This window comes from Marmota flaviventris, chromosome X, assembly GCF_047511675.1.
Source record: "Marmota flaviventris isolate mMarFla1 chromosome X, mMarFla1.hap1, whole genome shotgun sequence".
NCBI classification, from domain to species: Eukaryota; Metazoa; Chordata; class Mammalia; order Rodentia; family Sciuridae; genus Marmota; species Marmota flaviventris.
Genome location: NC_092518.1, coordinates 40,936,366 through 40,946,148, shown reverse-complemented (window position 1 = coordinate 40,946,148; position 9,783 = coordinate 40,936,366). Strand labels below are relative to the sequence as shown.

General features: G+C 37.5%; 1 non-coding gene across 1 annotated transcript; it reads right to left on the bottom strand.

The window, feature by feature from the left end:
* Positions 1 to 9,064: 9,064 nt before the first annotated feature.
* Positions 9,065 to 9,171, bottom strand: LOC114080007 (U6 spliceosomal RNA). The gene has a single exon (XR_003580558.3). It is a non-coding gene; the product is annotated as a U6 spliceosomal RNA (small nuclear RNA).
* Between the last annotated feature and the right edge of the window lie 612 nt (positions 9,172 to 9,783).

Sequence of the window (9,783 nt, the reverse complement as noted above, 5' to 3'; positions counted from 1 at the left end):
TTATATCAATTCTATCCAAATGCATATTTTCCATATATGTTTCAATAATTTTTAATGCCTTTCTTGCTTTAGGAGTTAACATGCGGGGTGAATTTGGATCTGATGGACCTTTTAGAATATCAAATAAAGGTCCCAACTCTCCTGTTGGTATACCTAGATAAGGCCTTATCCAATTTATGTCTCCCAATAACTTTTGAAAGTCGTTAAGTGATTTGAGTTGATCTACTCGTATTTGAATTTTTGGTGGACGGACCATGGTTGAGGATAATAGAACTCCTAAATAATTAATTGGAAAATTTAATTGTACTTTATCTATTGCTATCTCTAGATTATAATTTTTTAATAAGTTTGTAAGTGTGGCATAACATTCCAGCAATATGTTTTTATCTTTATGTGCCAATAATACATCATCCATATAGTGAAATATTTGTAGTTCAGGACTTTGATTTCTAAGTGGCTCCCAGCACCCATACTTATTATTTTTTCTGAAATTTATTTATTTATTATTTATTTATTACATCCATGACAACAGTAGAATGCATTACACTCATTATTACCTAATTACAGCACAATTTTTCATAACTCTGTATATTAAAAAAAGAATACATGTATAATGGCATGATTTGGCATGAATATACTTTATATTTATGAAAAATTGTGCCGTAATCCCATACTTATTATTTAAAAATTTTTTTTAAAGAGATAATTTTTTTTAATATTTATTTTTTAGTTTTCGGCGGACACAACATCTTTGTTTGTATGTGGTGCTGAGGGTCGAACCCAGGCCACACACATGCCAGGCGAGTGCACTACCGCTTGAGCCATATCCCCAGCTCCTATTTTTTTAAAAAAATTAATTCTTGTGGATGTACACAATATTGAGATTCACTGTGGTGTATTCACATATGTACATAGGAAAGTGATGTCAGATTCATTCCACTGTCTTTCCTTTTCCCACGCCCCGTTCCCTTCATTGAAATACTATCTAGAAAGCAACTGGCTTGGTACCTGAGACAAAGTAAGTTCTCATTTAATGTGAATATTAACTATCATCATCATTTGTGTTATAAAAGTAACACTTTTATAAATGTATTGATTTATTGATTATGTAACTACCATGTTTTCTCAGTTCTATGTGTTAGTCAGTTTTCTATCATTATGACAGAATACCTGAGAAAAACAAGTTAAAGGAGGAAAGATTTATTTTAACTCAGTTTCAGAGGTTTTAGTCCATGATTGCTCGGCTCCATTGGTATGTGCCTGTGATAAGGCAGGACATTATGGTGGGAGCATATGGCAGAACAGAACTGTTACTGCTCACCTCATGGAGGCAGGGAGAGAGAGAGAGATCGGAGTGGGGAGGAAGGAGCAGGAATCCCAGTGTTTCCACCACCTCCCAATGGTGCCACCAGCTGGAAATGAAGCCTTCACCACATGAGACTTTGGGGAAAATTCCAGATCCAAACCATAACACTATGATTTTTTTTCCCTTTCTATTTAAATACTACTTCACTGCTTTTAAAGCATATAGAAGAGCCAGGGATGCAGCTCAGTGGTAGAGCATTTACCTAGCACATGTAAGACCCTGGGTTCAATCCCCAACATAACCCCCACCCCCACCCCCCCAACAAAGTGTATAGGAAATAGATTGGCTGAGATTTGGTTTCCTGTTTTTGATACCAGGGATTGAACCCAAAGAGACTTAAAACCACCAAGCCACATCCCCAGACCTTTTTATTTTGAGACAAGTTTTCACTAAGTTGCTTATGACCTCTCTAAGTTGCTGAGGCTGGCCTCACACTTGTTGTGATCCTCCTGCCTCAGCTTCCTAAGCCACTGGGATTATAAGCATGTGCCACTGTGTCTGGCTAGCTTTTGGTTCCTTGAAGTGCTTCTGGAGTTTGATTTAATAAGCACATATGTGTTAATCAGCTTTCCATTACTATAACAAGATACTTGAGATAATTAACCTATAAAGAGGAAAGGGTTATTTTGTCTCACAGTTAGAGGTTTCAGTCCATGATTGATTATCCCATTGCTTTAGGCCTATGAGTAGGCAGCATAACACCACTGAAGCATGTAGTAGAGCAAAACCATTTACCTCTGGCCAGAAAACAAAAACGGAAGCAGAAGAGACTGGGGTCCCATAATCATCTCCCAATAGTGCCACCAGCTGGGTAACTCACTTTTAACAAATGGACTTTGGGGGACACTTATCCAAGACCTAACAATGGTATTCATAGTTTGTATATTGATTGTATAGGAATGATGCCTCTAAAGATTTTATAGGACTTTTAAACCATTTTGTTCATATACACTGTTTAGCCATTTTTTTGAAGTCTTTATTACTATTGCTTTGTAAACCTCTTTTTTTTTTTTTTTGGTACCTGGATTGAACCCAGGAGCACTTAACCACTGAGCTACATCTCCAGTCTTTTTTATTTATTTTGAAACTGGGACTTGCTGAGTTGTTTAAGGCTTGCCAAGTTGCTGAGGCTGGCTTTGAACTTGCGATCCTCCTGCCTCAGCCTCCCAAACCCCTTGGGATTACACGTGTGTACCACCATGCCCAGCTGCTTAGTAAACCTTTTTTCCCTAGATATTGTAAAGATGACCCTTAGTCATTCCCTCATCACAAATGCCTGATGCCTAGTATCTAGCAGAATGGAACTCATGGGCTTTCAGCAGTTTCTGCAGCTCTGAAGAGGGAAGTGGGACTAATGGAGTTGGAGAGAAGAGAGGCTTTCCCTTTAGAGTCTCTGTACTTCCTCATTGTTTGAGTTTTCTTTTCCAAAGACGGTTACTTATTGCTTGTGTAAGAAAAAGCAGTACAAGTGTTTATTTTGAAATGAAACAGCAACAGACAAAATGGAAAGGCTAGACAGGGACTGCATAAGAATTGTGCTCATTCAAAGCTGGCTATCTCTAGCAATAAACAAGGAAATGCTGATGTTACCCATCAGAATGGTTTAAAATTAAGTTTGATACTACTGCTTATGATTGGCAACGCAGAAATACAAATAGACATGAATTCCCACTGTGAGAAGAAGCTGAAATTGGCACAGGTTCCTTGGAGGTAATTTTGCAGTGTGCATTAGCACTTACCATGAATTTATCTTTGACTCAATAATACTGATACTGCTGCTAGGAAATTGTTGCATGGGTTTATATGCAAAAGCATATCATAATGGAAACATAAGAGGATATCTGCTGAAGAATTTCTTTATAAGGACAAAAATCAAATGTCTATCATGAAAGTTTGGCTAAATAATAGATTGCAGTTTATCTATTAACATTGTTATAATTTAGATATGAGGTGTCCTCCAGAAGCTCATGTGTGAGACAATGCAATAAAGTTTAGAGGTGAAATGACTGGGTTATGAGAGCCTTAACCTAACCAGTGAATTAATCCACTTAAGTGGATTAACTGGATGGTAACTGTAGGCAGGCAGTGTGTGGCTGGAGGAATTGGGTCAGAGGGGGCATACCTTTAGGATATATATTTTGTCTCTGGTGAGTGAAACAATCTCTCTCTGCTTCCTGATTGCTAAGTCCCTGGCTGCTTTCCTCCACCACACACATCTTCCATGCTGTTCTGCCTCACCTCAGTCCTTGAGGAGTGGAGTTGGCCATCTGTGGACTGAGGCATCTGAAACTGTGAGCTGCAAATGAACTTTTCCTCCCCTAAAATTGTTCTTATCAGGTTTTTTGGTCACAGAAACAAACAAACAAAAAACCTGACTAAAACAAATATTAAGAAGAGTGAGCATCTATTTAAAAGCTATAGGTAGAGTGTGGAGCTGATATGGAATGATCTCGATGATGCATAGTGAATTGTAAAAAGCAAGGAACTGTGAAAATAATGTGCTGCTATTCGTGTCTTTTTTTATCCTGAGAGAATACACAAAAATTGTTAAAAGTAAAATTAAATTTGGATAGAAGGATTAGAGTTCTGGGATCAGGGAACTTTTCATTATAAACATAAAAACTTTCACTGATTCACAGATACTTGATCACGTGTGTGATTATTCATTAAACTAACACAAAAGCACCATTCTAAAATATCAAAGAGGGCATTGGCAGACTTCAAAAGCTGGTTCATAGATTCTGGGTTAAGAACTCTCATCTTGGGACAGAAACTGCCCAAACATTCGATGTTCCATTTCTTCGGTCTGGTAACTCCTGAAGATCAAAGGCTCTCTAAAGACACTGGTGGCAAAGGCTAGAGCCTAGAAGGCAGCCTTAACAAGCATGGACCTGATTCACAAATGGGGGCCATGGGGGTGATAGAACATTAAGAGAACTTTAATTAGCCAACTCTGGGTTTGTTCTCTTTTTTATTTTTTATTTTTATTTTTTGGCATTGGGGATTGAACCCAGGGCACTTAACCAATGAGCCATATCCCTGGCCTGAAAATGTTTTAAAATTATTTTTATTTTGAGACAGCTCTTCCTAAGTTGCTTAAGGCCTCGTTAAAGTTGCTGAGGCTGACTTTGAACTTGCTGCCTCAGGCTGCCAAGCCACTGGGATTCCAGGCATGCCCCAGTGTGCGTGGCCCTTCTCTTTTTTTAACTTAAATTTTCTCCAGGTTTATTGAGGTGAGGTCTGGTTGACACAAATTCTACATATTTATGGTATAAAACATGAAGTTTATGATACACAATTTATGTTTACACTGTGAAATGATCACTGTAGTTATGCTAATGAACATCTCCATCAATTCACATGGCTACCTTTATTTTCTATAGTGAGAACACAAGATTGATGTCCTTTCCAAAATTCAAGTACATAATACACTATTATTAACTATAGTCCCTGTTCTGTACATTAAGTCTCCAGTAGTTTTTCTTCTTATAACTGAAATTTTTACTTTTAACAATATTTTTCATTTTCTGCCACTTCTCATCCCCTGATAACCATATCCTACTCTTATTATGGGTTCAGCATTTTTTTTAGATTCCACTTATAAGTGAGATCATAGCAATATTTTTCTGTGTCTGTCTTGGTTCACTTGGTTTCATTTTGGGGGGGAGTGGGTACCAGGGATTGAACTCAGGGGCACTCAGCCACTGAGCCACATCCCCAGACCTATTTTGTATTTTATTTAGAGACAGGGTCTCACTGAGTTGCTTAGCGCCTCACTGTTGCTGAGGCTGGCTTTGAACTCACAATCCTCCTGTATCAGTCTCCTGAGCCACTGGGATTATAGGCGTGTGCTACCACGTCTGGCTATCTCATTTATTTTAAACAAATGTCACTACTATTATCCCCACTTTACAGACAAGGAAACTGAGGTAAAGTATTGCTTTAGTTGCTTGCCTAAGATAAGTAGCAGATTTTCTCTCTTACTGGGCACAGTAGGCCATGCATGTAATCCCAGCTACTTGGGAGGCTGAAGCAAGAGAATCACAAGTTCAAGGCCAACCTTGGCAAGTTAATAAGACCCTGTCTCAAAATAAAAAAATAAAAACGGTTGGGGAAGCAGTTTAGTGGTAAAGCACCCCAGGGTCAATCCAAACTCAAAAAAGTGGCCAAGTCGGGACTTGATCCCAAATCAAATTAAATAAGCAAAATTTACTAATCAGTAAGTTAGTTAAAGAAACTGAATCCTAGAGGCAATATTGATTTAAGTAGTATCATGCGTATGTGCTTATATTTTAGATATATAGTTATCTCATTGCTTGGCACAATTCATATACATTGAATTCTGCACTCAAAAACTTATCCCATACTGATCCTAGGATGGGAAGAAACAGATCTGCTCTGGAAGATAACTTACTGAAATCTAACTGAACTTCATGAAGTGTTCTGTGAAGAAGATTATATATGATGTGAAAAAAATAATAGCCATTTATTTAGTACAATGATTTGCTTATAGACATTTTTAAAGGGTAGTATATTCTATCTTCATATGATCTAAAGAATTAAAGCATACCAAACAGTAAAGAAAAGGAAGAGTCAGCAATTGAATATTAAGGCACAATATTTTGCCAGAAGTAATGAAGGTAGAGTACACACTAAATCTATGCCAAGTTTCAGAGATTTGATTAGGTAACTGCTTATTTTTTTTTTTACTTACATAGGCAAAATAGATTCTGCAGTTACCGGTTGCATTAAATGCATCAAATAAACTTACAAAAATTGATACTGTAAGGTGAAACCTTAAGTTCCTGGGTTGCAACTGTGTATAATTTTAAAATAGCTTTTACAATGTATTGATTTATTTGAAGGTGACAGGGGCTGGGTTTGTAACTCAGTGGTAGGGCACTTGCCTAGCATGGTACTGTTTTAAAAAAGGAAAGAAACATGATGTAAGGAAGAGATTAAATACCTTTCAGATTTTAGGTGGTATCATGTGAGTAATGTTTAGAGCACGTCACAAGGTTCCTGCTTGATCATAGTGTATTTATTGATGTGCATTGTGGATATAATTAGTCAATGCTACCTTATTACTTTGGATATTGATGGATCTTGCTTTCTATACCAGAAAGACAATGAATAATTTTTTTCTGGTGCTAGGGTTTGAACCTTGAGCTCCCTATGTGCTAAATACATGCTCTACTATTGAGCTACACCCCAAGCTCCAAAGTTCATGATTTTAATGATCTTTCTGGGATATAATTGAACTGAGGTGGAGTAAGAATTCAAACATTTCATTTTATTCCAGAATGGTCCACTGATTACTACAACACTTGGCCTGTAGTAGATGCTTAACATGTTGATTGAACGAAAGGATGAGAAAACATATTTGGAGCTCTGACTCACACTGAACAAAATCTCAAGAGACCATCTTAACAGAGCAAGATGTTATATTGGGAAACACACCTTCCACAACCATGGAACATGGATTGACTGTTCAGTGCATTCTGTCCTCAAAAAGAAAGATTACTTAGGAAATCTCAAATGTTATTTCCATTCTACAATAACAAAGAAAGGGCATCAGGTGACATGATCTATGATTAGAATCATGTTCTACTATCCTAATGTATCCATCTCTATTCCAAGGGTGTTTCTTTCCAGGATTTATACATATCATCTTATTTGGAAAAAGTAAGTCCCCAGCCATGTACTCGACCATTCTCAGAATTTGCCTGGTCTTTCAGTAGATTCTCTTTTAGTCACTCTGAAGTAACCTTATGACTGACATAGCCCTAGCTTTATTACCTTGGAAACTGATGTCTTCTTGTGGAGATTTTAGAGAGTACCTTATGCTCAGAAGCTAGAAGATACCTTAGTCCCATCCCTAGCTCACTGGAAATATTGCCATTTAAAATTGTTCAATGGGTACCTGTGGCAAAGTGTGCTGGTTCCTCACCCATATCTGGTCCCCCTACCCTTTCACAATAATATGGCATATAGGATTGAACTGACACATGACTGCCCACAATAAAGACGTTTGTCAGTCTCCTTCATAGCTAGGTATGACTGTGCAACACATACAGAAGGATGAGTTTTTGTTAATGGGAGGTATAGGGATGTGCCGTGGCTATTGGTGAATTGTCCTTTAAATGGAAGGGATAAGCTCCCCCACTGGTCCTCTTTCACCCCTCTCATTGGCTGGAATGAAGATAAGTGGTGAGCCAATAGGACCATGAAGATGAGACTGCATTAGTGGGTAGATGGAGCTATACAACAGAAGCAAGCTGAGCCAAGTGCAGTAATGCACGCCTGTAATCCCAGCAACTCAGGAGGCTGAGGAAGAAGGCCCACAAGTTCAAGGCCAACATGCACAGCTTAGCAAGACTCTGTCTCAAAATACAAAATAAAAAAGGGCTGAAGATGTAGCTCAATGGTAAGTGCTTTCCTAGCGTGCACAAGTCCTGGGGTTCAATCCCCAGTGCCACACACACACAAAAAAAAAATGAAGAAGAAGAAAGAGGACAGCCTGTATCCCTGACAACTTTGAAGAATAGAGTCACCATAGCAGTTCAGACTCTGATCTATGAAAAAAATGAACTCCTATCTTAAGCCAACATTATTTGGGATATTTGATTTGCAGAAGCTACAATGATATTCTAATACTGTACACAAAACCTTATTTCTACTGATGACTATCCTCATGTATGTTATTCATAAAGGGTAACTTTAAGTTTGACTGGAAGATTGGGTCAACAGATAATGCATTGAGCACCCACCTGGGCATCAAGCTGGGAGAACATGTTGTTCTCTCTGTGCACTATTAACATCTGCTGAACAGACTTGGTACAAAGATTAGAGGTAAGTGATTATAATAATGTACGTGACGTTGCCTAGAGCAACAATAGGTACATAACAAGTATTTAATAAAGTTTTTATGATGAAACTAACTTTGACTTTTTCTGTTTTTGATTCTCAAATATAAGCTAGTACCCATGAAAATATTATACTAACATTTCTTATTATAAGTATATCTCTGAATTATCTATCAATGTCAGTTAGTGGAAGAGAATAACTAGGTACACAAAAACTTTGGTTAAAAGGCATTTGTGTGAGGTATCTGAACTAGTCAGAACTGTGCTAGAATAAATAGGTATCCCAGCTAATTCTGGGTATGATATCAACAAGGACTCTCCTATTCTTCCTTCATGCCATCTTTTCCTTGAATATGTTAAATAATGCAGTTGTCCCTTGGTACCTATGGGGAGATTGGTTTCAGGACCCCCCACAGATACCAAAATCTGCAGATGCTCAAGTTTCTTGTATAAAATAATGTAGAGAAACCAATGGAGGATGGAAATTAGGCAGGGGAAGGGAAGTGGGGGGTAATAAAATAAAACAAATTATGCTATGTATAGGTACAAATATATCACAATGAAGCCCACTTTTGTATATAATTATAATTCACCAATAAAATATTTTTTAAAATACTGTAGTATCTGCATATACCTATGCACAACCTCCTGAATACTATAAAGTGTATCTAAATTACTTATAATACATACTAAAATGTAAATGCTATGCAAATAGTTGTTACACTGTATTGTTTAGTGGATGATAATAAGAAAGCAGTCTACATGTTAATACACATGCAGTTTTCAATTGACAGGCAAAATTGCACATATTTATAGGGTGCCGTGTATTTTTTTAAATATGGAACACTTCATGAATTTGCATGTCATTCTTGTGCAGGGGCCATGTTAATCTTCTCTGTGTTGTTTCAATTTTAGTATATGTGCTGTCGAAGCGAGCACCCATGTAATGTTTTGATGGATGTATGTATGCGTGTGTAATGTTTAAGTTAGGTTTAAGTATATCTATCTCCTCAAACATTTATCATTTCTTTGCACTAAAAGCAAAGTTTTTTTTTCTTCTCTCTTTTTAAAAATATATAGTACATTAGCATTATCTATTAGTCAGGCAATCAGAGAAACTTTACCTCCAAAAGAAGTGGTCTACTGAGCTTCTCTGGGTGAAGTACTGTTGCTGCTCTAGGTGACAAGTGTAACGTCAGCATCAATGCCAGACCCAGTGCATCACTACAAGGACCTTCATCACCACCGTCTGTGAAACCTGCCCATCTCTCTCCCAGACTCTCCAGAATGGATTTTAAGCAGTGCTTCTTTCATGTCATCTTCTTCTAAATTGAAATATATTCAAATTATGATTGAGTTTATCTGTTAGGGAGACTCTAAGGCATACCCTTGTAGCCTAGTGGCAAGGGAAGCTGCGAAGGCAGATTTCTATTTTATTCTTTGAGAAAAATGTGGACTGTAAGGGTAAAGGTGTGATTTGACAAAGGGAGAGGGATCAGTGGCATTGCAAACTGTTAAATTTTGCTGGATGCGGTGGCACCTCCTTATAAT